We start from the raw sequence: 10000 nt of genomic DNA on the forward strand, positions 1-10000 counted from the left end.
GAGCTCAAAACAAGTGGAGATCCGCGTGCGTGGGGTCAAAATCTGCCACAGGTCCGGGCTTGGTTGGGTGGTCGGGGTTTCCTGGGGACGGGCGGCACATGCCGCCTTCCCAGCAGTCAGTTGCAAGAAAATCCATGCAACAGATGAGCCTGCGGGAGGGAGCATGCAACAGACCTGCAACAAAGACTTCCACAAGCATGGGCTCATCCGGGATTTGAACCCGGGACCTCTCGCACCCAAAGCGAGAATCATACCCCTAGACCAACGAGCCAGCGACGGAGGCAAGGGCTGCGAGGCACCTGGCTCAGCGCCACCATTTGGCACAGGCTGCAGCAAAAACAAGATCTGACACTGGAGTCCAAAGAGGCAGGAGGAGTCGAGCGTGGCCGCGCGACAGAAAGAGAAGAGGAACAGAGCGGTGAAAAGGCCAGCCAGCCAAAGACGCCTCGCACCTTCCTGGAGAAGTCGAGCCATGGCAGTCCACCACGAGCAAAGAAAGAGCTTCCTCGGCGCGATCATCAAGTCCCATTCGCAAAAAAGGCTGCGAGGCGGCGGAAACGAGCAAGACCCTTGTTGAGAAGCACCCGTGGGTACGTGACACGGATTGGAGTGCCCTCGAGCAAGACCATTGCAAAAGCGCACTGCCACGTGTGGAGAGAGGAGCACACGAGGCACACACCAGCGAGGGCTCGTCCGGGATTTGAACCCGGGACCTCTCGCACCCGAAGCGAGAATCATACCCCTAGACCAACGAGCCAACGTTTGGTGCGTGCCGTGCAGCAGCGTCGATTCTCTCACCTTTGTAGGCTCGGCCACAAGCAGCAGCCGGAACGGTTTAGCTAACAGGGGGAGGGCAAAAGGAGATGAGCACTCTGGTTCCCCCGCAGAGAAAGAGTGGGGCTCGTCCGGGATTTGAACCCTCTTGCACCCTAAGCGAGAATCATACCCCTAGACCAACGAGCCAGCGACAGAGCGGCGCTTTGCAATTTGTATGGCGTAGCCAGCACTGCCAACTGAAGCACCTGCCTGGCATCTCCAGAGAAAAGCGTGGCTCTCTCATGGAACATCCACAGGGAAAAAAAAAAAGTCCCTGAGAGACGCATGCGAATTTTAACGAGCAGCAATCTCCAACATATGTTTTTGGAGCGAAAGAGCTCAAAACAAGTGGAGATCCGCGTGCGTGGGGTCAAAATCTGCCACAGGTCCGGGCTTGGTTGGGTGGTCGGGGTTTCCTGGGGACGGGCGGCACATGCCGCCTTCCCAGCAGTCAGTTGCAAGAAAATCCATGCAACAGATGAGCCTGTGGGAGGAAGCCCAGCATGCAACAGACCTGCAACAAAGACTTCCACAAGCATGGGCTCGTCCGGGATTTGAACCCGGGACCTCTTGCACCCAAAGCGAGAATCATACCCATAGACCAACGAGCCAGCAATGGAGGCAAGGGCTGCGAGGCACCTGGCTCAGCGCCACCATTTGGCACAGGCTGCAGCAAAAACAAGATCTGACACTGGAGTCCAAAGAGGCAGGAGGAGTCGAGCGTGGCCGCGCGACAGAAAGAGAAGAGGAACAGAGCGGTGAAAAGGCCAGCCAGCCAAAGACGCCTCGCACCTTCCTGGAGAAGTCGAGCCATGGCAGTCCACCACGAGCAAAGAAAGAGCTTCCTCGGCGCGATCATCAAGTCCCATTCGCAAAAAAGGCTGCGAGGCGGCGGAAACGAGCAAGACCCTTGTTGAGAAGCACCCGTGGGTACGTGACACGGATTGGAGTGCCCTCGAGCAAGACCATTGCAAAAGCGCACTGCCACGTGTGGAGAGAGGGGCACACGAGGCACACACCAGCGAGGGCTCGTCTGGGATTTGAACCCGGGACCTCTCGCACCCGAAGCGAGAATCATACCCCTAGACCAACGAGCCAACGTTTGGTGCGTGCCGTGCAGCAGCGTCGATTCTCTCACCTTTGTAGGCTCGGCCACAAGCAGCAGCCGGAGCGGTTTAGCTAACAGGGGGAGGGCAAAAGGAGATGAGCACTCTGGTTCCCCCGCAGAGAAAGAGTGGGGCTCGTCCGGGATTTGAACCCGGGACCTCTCGCACCCTAAGCGAGAATCATACCCCTAGACCAACGAGCCAGCGACAGAGCGGCGCTTTGCAATTTGTATGGCGTAGCCAGCACTGCCAACTGAAGCACCTGCCTGGCATCTCCAGAGAAAAGCGTGGCTCTCTCATGGAACATCCACAGGGAAAAAAAAAAAGTCCCTGAGAGACGCATGCGAATTTTAACGAGCAGCAATCTCCAACATATGTTTTTGGAGCGAAAGAGCTCAAAACAAGTGGAGATCCGCGTGCGTGGGGTCAAAATCTGCCACAGGTCCGGGCTTGGTTGGGTGGTCGGGGTTTCCTGGGGACGGGCGGCACATGCCGCCTTCCCAGCAGTCAGTTGCAAGAAAATCCATGCAACAGATGAGCCTGCGGGAGGAAGCCCAGCATGCAACAGACCTGCAACAAAGACTTCCACAAGCATGGGCTCGTCCGGGATTTGAACCCGGGACCTCTCGCACCCAAAGCGAGAATCATACCCCTAGACCAACGAGCCAGCGACGGAGGCAAGGGCTGCGAGGCACCTGGCTCAGCGCCACCATTTGGCACAGGCTGCAGCAAAAACAAGATCTGACACTGGAGTCCAAAGAGGCAGGAGGAGTCGAGCGTGGCCGCGCGACAGAAAGAGAAGAGGAACAGAGCGGTGAAAAGGCCAGCCAGCCAAAGACGCCTCGCACCTTCCTGGAGAAGTCGAGCCATGGCAGTCCACCACGAGCAAAGAAAGAGCTTCCTCGGCGCGATCATCAAGTCCCATTCGCAAAAAAGGCTGCGAGGCGGCGGAAACGAGCAAGACCCTTGTTGAGAAGCACCCGTGGGTACGTGACACGGATTGGAGTGCCCTCGAGCAAGACCATTGCAAAAGCGCACTGCCACGTGTGGAGAGAGGGGCACACGAGGCACACACCAGCGAGGGCTCGTCCGGGATTTGAACCCGGGACCTCTCGCACCCGAAGCGAGAATCATACCCCTAGACCAACGAGCCAACGTTTGGTGCGTGCCGTGCAGCAGCGTCGATTCTCTCACCTTTGTAGGCTCGGCCACAAGCAGCAGCCGGAGCGGTTTAGCTAACGGGGAGGGCAAAAGGAGATGAGCACTCTGGTTCCCCCGCAGAGAAAGAGTGGGGCTCGTCCGGGATTTAAACCCGGGACCTCGCGCACCCTAAGCGAGAATCATACCCCTAGACCAACGAGCCAGCGACAGAGCGGTGCTTTGCAATTTGTATGGCGTAGCCAGCACTGCCAACTGAAGCACCTGCCTGGCATCTCCAGAGAAAAGCGTGGCTCTCTCATGGAACATCCACAGGGAAAAAAAAAAAGTCCCTGAGAGACGCATGCGAATTTTAACGAGCAGCAATCTCCAACATATGTTTTTGGAGCGAAAGAGCTCAAAACAAGTGGAGATCCGCGTGCGTGGGGTCAAAATCTGCCACAGGTCCAGGCTTGGTTGGGTGGTCGGGGTTTCCTGGGGACGGGCGGCACATGCCGCCTTCCCAGCAGTCAGTTGCAAGAAAATCCATGCAACAGATGAGCCTGCGGGAGGAAGCCCAGCATGCAACAGACCTGCAACAAAGACTTCCACAAGCATGGGCTCGTCCGGGATTTGAACCCGGGACCTCTCGCACCCAAAGCGAGAATCATACCCCTAGACCAACGAGCCAGTGACGGAGGCAAGGGCTGCGAGGCACCTGGCTCAGCGCCACCATTTGGCACAGGCTGCAGCAAAAACAAGATCTGACACTGGAGTCCAAAGAGGCAGGAGGAGTCGAGCGTGGCCGCGCGACAGAAAGAGAAGAGGAACAGAGCGGTGAAAAGGCCAGCCAGCCAAAGACGCCTCGCACCTTCCTGGAGAAGTCGAGCCATGGCAGTCCACCACGAGCAAAGAAAGAGCTTCCTCGGCGCGATCATCAAGTCCCATTCGCAAAAAAGGCTGCGAGGCGGCGGAAACGAGCAAGACCCTTGTTGAGAAGCACCCGTGGGTACGTGACACGGATTGGAGTGCCCTCGAGCAAGACCATTGCAAAAGCGCACTGCCACGTGTGGAGAGAGGGGAACACGAGGCACACACCAGCGAGGGCTCGTCCGGGATTTGAACCCCGGACCTCTCGCACCCGAAGCGAGAATCATACCCCTAGACCAACGAGCCAACGTTTGGTGCGTGCCGTGCAGCAGCGTCGATTCTCTCATCTTTGTAGGCTCGGCCACAAGGAGCAGCCGGAGCGGTTTAGCTAACAGGGGGAGGGCAAAAGGAGATGAGCACTCTGGTTCCCCCGCAGAGAAAGAGTGGGGCTCGTCCGGGATTTGAACCCGGGACCTCTCGCACCCTAAGCGAGAATCATACCCCTAGACCAACGAGCCAGCGACAGAGCGGCGCTTTGCAATTTGTATGGCGTAGCCAGCACTGCCAACTGAAGCACCTGCCTGGCATCTCCAGAGAAAAGCGTGGCTCTCTCATGGAACATCCACAGGGAAAAAAAAAAAGTCCCTGAGAGACGCATGCGAATTTTAACGAGCAGCAATCTCCAACATATGTTTTTGGAGCGAAAGAGCTCAAAACAAGTGGAGATCCGCGTGCGTGGGGTCAAAATCTGCCACAGGTCCGGGCTTGGTTGGGTGGTCGGGGTTTCCTGGGGACGGGCGGCACATGCCGCCTTCCCAGCAGTCAGTTGCAAGAAAATCCATGCAACAGATGAGCCTGCGGGAGGAAGCCCAGCATGCAACAGACCTGCAACAAAGACTTCCACAAGCATGGGCTCGTCCGGGATTTGAACCCGGGACCTCTCGCACCCAAAGCGAGAATCATACCTCTAGACCAACGAGCCAGCGACGGAGGCAAGGGCTGCGAGGCACCTGGCTCAGCGCCACCATTTGGCACAGGCTGCAGCAAAAACAAGATCTGACACTGGAGTCCAAAGAGGCAGGAGGAGTCGAGCGTGGCCGCGCGACAGAAAGAGAAGAGGAACAGAGCGGTGAAAAGGCCAGCCAGCCAAAGACGCCTCGCACCTTCCTGGAGAAGTCGAGCCATGGCAGTCCACCACGAGCAAAGAAAGAGCTTCCTCGGTGCGATCATCAAGTCCCATTCGCAAAAAAGGCTGCGAGGCGGCGGAAACGAGCAAGACCCTTGTTGAGAAGCACCCGTGGGTACGTGACACGGATTGGAGTGCCCTCGAGCAAGACCATTGCAAAAGCGCACTGCCACGTGTGGAGAGAGGGGCACACGAGGCACACACCAGCGAGGGTTCGTCCGGGATTTGAACCTGGGACCTCTCGCACCCGAAGCGAGAATCATACCCCTAGACCAACGAGCCAACGTTTGGTGCGTGCCGTGCAGCAGCGTCGATTCTCTCACCTTTGTAGGCTCGGCCACAAGAAGCAGCCGGAGCGGTTTAGCTAACAGGGGGAGGGCAAAAGGAGATGAACACTCTGGTTCCCCCGCAGAGAAAGAGTGGGGCTCGTCCGGGATTTGAACCCGGGACCTCTCGCACCCTAAGCGAGAATCATACCCCTAGACCAACGAGCCAGCGACAGAGCGGCGCTTTGCAATTTGTATGGCGTAGCCAGCACTGCCAACTGAAGCACCTGCCTGGCATCTCCAGAGAAAAGCGTGGCTCTCTCATGGAACATCCACAGGGAAAAAAAAAAAGTCCCTGAGAGACGCATGCGAATTTTAACGAGCAGCAATCTCCAACATATGTTTTTGGAGCGAAAGAGCTCAAAACAAGTGGAGATCCGCGTGCGTGGGGTCAAAATCTGCCACAGGTCCGGGCTTGGTTGGGTGGTCGGGGTTTCCTGGGGACGGGCGGCACATGCCGCCTTCCCAGCAGTCAGTTGCAAGAAAATCCATGCAACAGATGAGCCTGCGGGAGGAAGCCCAGCATGCAACAGACCTGCAACAAAGACTTCCACAAGCATGGGCTCGTCCGGGATTTGAACCCGGGACCTCTCTCACCCAAAGCGAGAATCATACCCCTAGACCAACGAGCCAGCGACGGAGGCAAGGGCTGCGAGGCACCTGGCTCAGCGCCACCATTTGGCACAGGCTGCAGCAAAAACAAGATCTGACACTGGAGTCCAAAGAGGCAGGAGGAGTCGAGCGTGGCCGCGCGACAGAAAGAGAAGAGGAACAGAGCGGTGAAAAGGCCAGCCAGCCAAAGACGCCTCGCACCTTCCTGGAGAAGTCGAGCCATGGCAGTCCACCACGAGCAAAGAAAGAGCTTCCTCGGCGCGATCATCAAGTCCCATTCGCAAAAAAGGCTGCGAGGCGGCGGAAACGAGCAAGACCCTTGTTGAGAAGCACCCGTGGGTACGTGACACGGATTGGAGTGCCCTCGAGCAAGACCATTGCAAAAGCGCACTGCCACGTGTGGAGAGAGGGGCACACGAGGCACACACCAGCGAGGGCTCGTCCGGGATTTGAACCCGGGACCTCTCGCACCCGAAGCGAGAATCATACCCCTAGACCAACGAGCCAACGTTTGGTGCGTGCCGTGCAGCAGCGTCGATTCTCTCACCTTTGTAGGCTCGGCCACAAGAAGCAACCGGAGCGGTTTAGCTAACAGGGGGAGGGCAAAAGGAGATGAGCACTCTGGTTCCCCCGCAGAGAAAGAGTGGGGCTCGTCCGGGATTTGAACCCGGGACCTCTCGCACCCTAAGCGAGAATCATACCCCTAGACCAACGAGCCAGCGACAGAGCGGCGCTTTGCAATTTGTATGGCGTAGCCAGCACTGCCAACTGAAGCACCTGCCTGGCATCTCCAGAGAAAAGCGTGGCTCTCTCATGGAACATCCACAGGGAAAAAGAAAAAAGTCCCTGAGAGACGCATGCGAATTTTAACGAGCAGCAATCTCCAACATATGTTTTTGGAGCGAAAGAGCTCAAAACAAGTGGAGATCCGCGTGCGTGGGGTCAAAATCTGCCACAGGTCCGGGCTTGGTTGGGTGGTCGGGGTTTCCTGGGGATGGGCGGCACATGCCGCCTTCCCAGCAGTCAGTTGCAAGAAAATCCATGCAACAGATGAGCCTGCGGGAGGAAGCCCAGCATGCAACAGACCTGCAACAAAGACTTCCACAAGCATGGGCTCGTCCGGGATTTGAACCCGGGACCTCTCGCACCCAAAGCGAGAATCATACCCCTAGACCAACGAGCCAGCGACGGAGGCAAGGGCTGCGAGGCACCTGGCTCAGCGCCACCATTTGGCACAGGCTGCAGCAAAAACAAGATCTGACACTGGAGTCCAAAGAGGCAGGAGGAGTCGAGCGTGGCCGCGCGACAGAAAGAGAAGAGGAACAGAGCGGTGAAAAGGCCAGCCAGCCAAAGACGCCTCGCACCTTCCTGGAGAAGTCGAGCCATGGCAGTCCACCACGAGCAAAGAAAGAGCTTCCTCGGCGCGATCATCAAGTCCCATTCGCAAAAAAGGCTGCGAGGCGGCGGAAACGAGCAAGACCCTTGTTGAGAAGCACCCGTGGGTACGTGACACGGATTGGAGTGCCCTCGAGCAAGACCATTGCAAAAGCGCACTGCCACGTGTGGAGAGAGGGGCACACACCAGCGAGGGCTCGTCCGGGATTTGAACCCGGGACCTCTCGCACCCGAAGCGAGAATCATACCCCTAGACCAACGAGCCAACGTTTGGTGCGTGCCGTGCAGCAGCGTCGATTCTCTCACCTTTGTAGGCTCGGCCACAAGCAGCACCCGGAGCGGTTTAGCTAACAGGGGGAGGGCAAAAGGAGATGAGCACTCTGGTTCCCCCGCAGAGAAAGAGTGGGGCTCGTCCGGGATTTGAACCCGGGACCTCTCGCACCCTAAGCGAGAATCATACCCCTAGACCAACGAGCCAGCGACAGAGCGGCGCTTTGCAATTTGTATGGCGTAGCCAGCACTGCCAACTGAAGCACCTGCCTGGCATCTCCAGAGAAAAGCGTGGCTCTCTCATGGAACATCCACAGGGAAAAAAAAAAGTCCCTGAGAGACGCATGCGAATTTTAACGAGCAGCAATCTCCAACATATGTTTTTGGAGCGAAAGAGCTCAAAACAAGTGGAGATCCGCGTGCGTGGGGTCAAAATCTGCCACAGGTCCGGGCTTGGTTGGGTGGTCGGGGTTTCCTGGGGACGGGCGGCACATGCCGCCTTCCCAGCAGTCAGTTGCAAGAAAATCCATGCAACAGATGAGCCTGCGGGAGGAAGCCCAGCATGCAACAGACCTGCAACAAAGACTTCCACAAGCATGGGCTCATCCGGGATTTGAACCCGGGATCTCTCGCACCCAAAGCGAGAATCATACCCCTAGACCAACGAGCCAGCGACGGAGGCAAGGGCTGCGAGGCACCTGGCTCAGCGCCACCATTTGGCACAGGCTGCAGCAAAAACAAGATCTGACACTGGAGTCCAAAGAGGCAGGAGGAGTCGAGCGTGGCCGCGCGACAGAAAGAGAAGAGGAACAGAGCGGTGAAAAGGCCAGCCAGCCAAAGACGCCTCGCACCTTCCTGGAGAAGTCGAGCCATGGCAGTCCACCACGAGCAAAGAAAGAGCTTCCTCGGCGCGATCATCAAGTCCCATTCGCAAAAAAGGCTGCGAGGCGGCGGAAACGAGCAAGATCCTTGTTGAGAAGCACCCGTGGGTACGTGACACGGATTGGAGTGCCCTCGAGCAAGACCATTGCAAAAGCGCACTGCCACGTGTGGAGAGAGGGGCACACGAGGCACACACCAGCGAGGGCTCGTCCAGGATTTGAACCCGGGACCTCTCGCACCCGAAGCGAGAATCATACCCCTAGACCAACGAGCCAACGTTTGGTGCGTGCCGTGCAGCAGCGTCGATTCTCTCACCTTTGTAGGCTCGGCCACAAGCAGCAGCCGGAGCGGTTTAGCTAACAGGGGGAGGGCAAAAGGAGATGAGCACTCTGGTTCCCCCGCAGAGAAAGAGTGGGGCTCGTCCGGGATTTGAACCCGGGATCTCTCGCACCATAAGCGAGAATCATACCCCTAGACCAATGAGCCAGCGACAGAGTGGTGCTTTGCAATTTGTATGGCGTAGCCAGCACTGCCAACTGAAGCACCTGCCTGGCATCTCCAGAGAAAAGCGTGGCTCTCTCATGGAACATCCACAGGGAAAAAAAAAAAGTCCCTGAGAGACGCATGAGAATTTTAACGAGCAGCAATCTCCAACATATGTTTTTGGAGCGAAAGAGCTCAAAACAAGTGGAGATCCGCGTGCGTGGGGTCAAAATCTGCCACAGGTCCGGGCTTGGTTGGGTGGTCGGGGTTTCCTGGGGACGGGCGGCACATGCCGCCTTCCCAGCAGTCAGTTGCAAGAAAATCCATGCAACAGATGAGCCTGCGGGAGGAAGCCCAGCATGCAACAGACCTGCAACAAAGACTTCCACAAGCATGGGCTCGTCCGGGATTTGAACCCGGGACCTCTCGCACCCAAAGCGAGAATCATACCCCTAGACCAACGAGCCAGCGACGGAGGCAAGGGCTGCGAGGCACCTGGCTCAGCGCCACCATTTGGCACAGGCTGCAGCAAAAACAAGATCTGACACTTGAGTCCAAAGAGGCAGGAGGAGTCGAGCGTGGCCGCGCGACAGAAAGAGAAGAGGAACAGAGCGGTGAAAAGGCCAGCCAGCCAAAGACGCCTCGCACCTTCCTGGAGAAGTCGAGCCATGGCAGTCCACCACGAGCAAAGAAAGAGCTTCCTCGGCGCGATCATCAAGTCCCATTCGCAAAAAAGGCTGCGAGGCGGCGGAAACGAGCAAGACCCTTGTTGAGAAGCACCCGTGGGTACGTGACACGGATTGGAGTGCCCTCGAGCAAGACCATTGCAAAAGCGCACTGCCACGTGTGGAGAGAGGGGCACACGAGGCACACACCAGCGAGGGCTCGTCCGGGATTTGAACCCGGGACCTCTCGCA

The 10000-nt window shown here is 57.5% G+C and overlaps 24 non-coding genes across 24 annotated transcripts in view; all 24 read right to left on the bottom strand.

Moving 5' to 3' along the window:
• Positions 1-199: 199 nt before the first annotated feature.
• On the bottom strand, positions 200-271 carry TRNAP-UGG (transfer RNA proline (anticodon UGG)). Its single transcript has one exon. It is a non-coding gene; the product is annotated as a tRNA-Pro (tRNA).
• A 414-nt stretch (positions 272-685) lies between these two features.
• Positions 686-757, bottom strand: TRNAP-CGG (transfer RNA proline (anticodon CGG)). The gene has a single exon. It is a non-coding gene; the product is annotated as a tRNA-Pro (tRNA).
• Positions 758-1355: 598 nt separating this feature from the next.
• TRNAP-UGG (transfer RNA proline (anticodon UGG)) lies at positions 1356-1427 on the bottom strand. Its single transcript has one exon. It is a non-coding gene; the product is annotated as a tRNA-Pro (tRNA).
• A 414-nt stretch (positions 1428-1841) lies between these two features.
• Positions 1842-1913, bottom strand: TRNAP-CGG (transfer RNA proline (anticodon CGG)). Its single transcript has one exon. It is a non-coding gene; the product is annotated as a tRNA-Pro (tRNA).
• A 140-nt stretch (positions 1914-2053) lies between these two features.
• On the bottom strand, positions 2054-2125 carry TRNAP-AGG (transfer RNA proline (anticodon AGG)). The gene has a single exon. It is a non-coding gene; the product is annotated as a tRNA-Pro (tRNA).
• Positions 2126-2517: 392 nt separating this feature from the next.
• Positions 2518-2589, bottom strand: TRNAP-UGG (transfer RNA proline (anticodon UGG)). Its single transcript has one exon. It is a non-coding gene; the product is annotated as a tRNA-Pro (tRNA).
• A 414-nt stretch (positions 2590-3003) lies between these two features.
• Positions 3004-3075, bottom strand: TRNAP-CGG (transfer RNA proline (anticodon CGG)). The gene has a single exon. It is a non-coding gene; the product is annotated as a tRNA-Pro (tRNA).
• A 138-nt stretch (positions 3076-3213) lies between these two features.
• Positions 3214-3285, bottom strand: TRNAP-AGG (transfer RNA proline (anticodon AGG)). The gene has a single exon. It is a non-coding gene; the product is annotated as a tRNA-Pro (tRNA).
• Positions 3286-3677: 392 nt separating this feature from the next.
• On the bottom strand, positions 3678-3749 carry TRNAP-UGG (transfer RNA proline (anticodon UGG)). Its single transcript has one exon. It is a non-coding gene; the product is annotated as a tRNA-Pro (tRNA).
• Positions 3750-4163: 414 nt separating this feature from the next.
• Positions 4164-4235, bottom strand: TRNAP-CGG (transfer RNA proline (anticodon CGG)). Its single transcript has one exon. It is a non-coding gene; the product is annotated as a tRNA-Pro (tRNA).
• A 140-nt stretch (positions 4236-4375) lies between these two features.
• On the bottom strand, positions 4376-4447 carry TRNAP-AGG (transfer RNA proline (anticodon AGG)). The gene has a single exon. It is a non-coding gene; the product is annotated as a tRNA-Pro (tRNA).
• Positions 4448-4839: 392 nt separating this feature from the next.
• Positions 4840-4911, bottom strand: TRNAP-UGG (transfer RNA proline (anticodon UGG)). Its single transcript has one exon. It is a non-coding gene; the product is annotated as a tRNA-Pro (tRNA).
• A 626-nt stretch (positions 4912-5537) lies between these two features.
• On the bottom strand, positions 5538-5609 carry TRNAP-AGG (transfer RNA proline (anticodon AGG)). The gene has a single exon. It is a non-coding gene; the product is annotated as a tRNA-Pro (tRNA).
• A 392-nt stretch (positions 5610-6001) lies between these two features.
• TRNAP-UGG (transfer RNA proline (anticodon UGG)) lies at positions 6002-6073 on the bottom strand. The gene has a single exon. It is a non-coding gene; the product is annotated as a tRNA-Pro (tRNA).
• A 414-nt stretch (positions 6074-6487) lies between these two features.
• On the bottom strand, positions 6488-6559 carry TRNAP-CGG (transfer RNA proline (anticodon CGG)). Its single transcript has one exon. It is a non-coding gene; the product is annotated as a tRNA-Pro (tRNA).
• A 140-nt stretch (positions 6560-6699) lies between these two features.
• TRNAP-AGG (transfer RNA proline (anticodon AGG)) lies at positions 6700-6771 on the bottom strand. Its single transcript has one exon. It is a non-coding gene; the product is annotated as a tRNA-Pro (tRNA).
• Positions 6772-7164: 393 nt separating this feature from the next.
• Positions 7165-7236, bottom strand: TRNAP-UGG (transfer RNA proline (anticodon UGG)). The gene has a single exon. It is a non-coding gene; the product is annotated as a tRNA-Pro (tRNA).
• A 405-nt stretch (positions 7237-7641) lies between these two features.
• On the bottom strand, positions 7642-7713 carry TRNAP-CGG (transfer RNA proline (anticodon CGG)). Its single transcript has one exon. It is a non-coding gene; the product is annotated as a tRNA-Pro (tRNA).
• A 140-nt stretch (positions 7714-7853) lies between these two features.
• Positions 7854-7925, bottom strand: TRNAP-AGG (transfer RNA proline (anticodon AGG)). Its single transcript has one exon. It is a non-coding gene; the product is annotated as a tRNA-Pro (tRNA).
• A 391-nt stretch (positions 7926-8316) lies between these two features.
• Positions 8317-8388, bottom strand: TRNAP-UGG (transfer RNA proline (anticodon UGG)). The gene has a single exon. It is a non-coding gene; the product is annotated as a tRNA-Pro (tRNA).
• Positions 8389-8802: 414 nt separating this feature from the next.
• Positions 8803-8874, bottom strand: TRNAP-CGG (transfer RNA proline (anticodon CGG)). Its single transcript has one exon. It is a non-coding gene; the product is annotated as a tRNA-Pro (tRNA).
• A 140-nt stretch (positions 8875-9014) lies between these two features.
• Positions 9015-9086, bottom strand: TRNAH-AUG (transfer RNA histidin (anticodon AUG)). The gene has a single exon. It is a non-coding gene; the product is annotated as a tRNA-His (tRNA).
• A 392-nt stretch (positions 9087-9478) lies between these two features.
• Positions 9479-9550, bottom strand: TRNAP-UGG (transfer RNA proline (anticodon UGG)). Its single transcript has one exon. It is a non-coding gene; the product is annotated as a tRNA-Pro (tRNA).
• Positions 9551-9964: 414 nt separating this feature from the next.
• Positions 9965-10000, bottom strand: part of TRNAP-CGG (transfer RNA proline (anticodon CGG)) — a 72-nt gene continuing 36 nt past the window's right edge. The window contains exon 1 of the tRNA in view: positions 9965-10000. This exon is cut by the window's right edge and continues 36 nt beyond it. This is a non-coding gene — a tRNA (tRNA-Pro).

This window comes from Ranitomeya variabilis, chromosome 4, assembly GCF_051348905.1.
Source record: "Ranitomeya variabilis isolate aRanVar5 chromosome 4, aRanVar5.hap1, whole genome shotgun sequence".
In the NCBI taxonomy this organism is placed as follows: Eukaryota; Metazoa; Chordata; class Amphibia; order Anura; family Dendrobatidae; genus Ranitomeya; species Ranitomeya variabilis.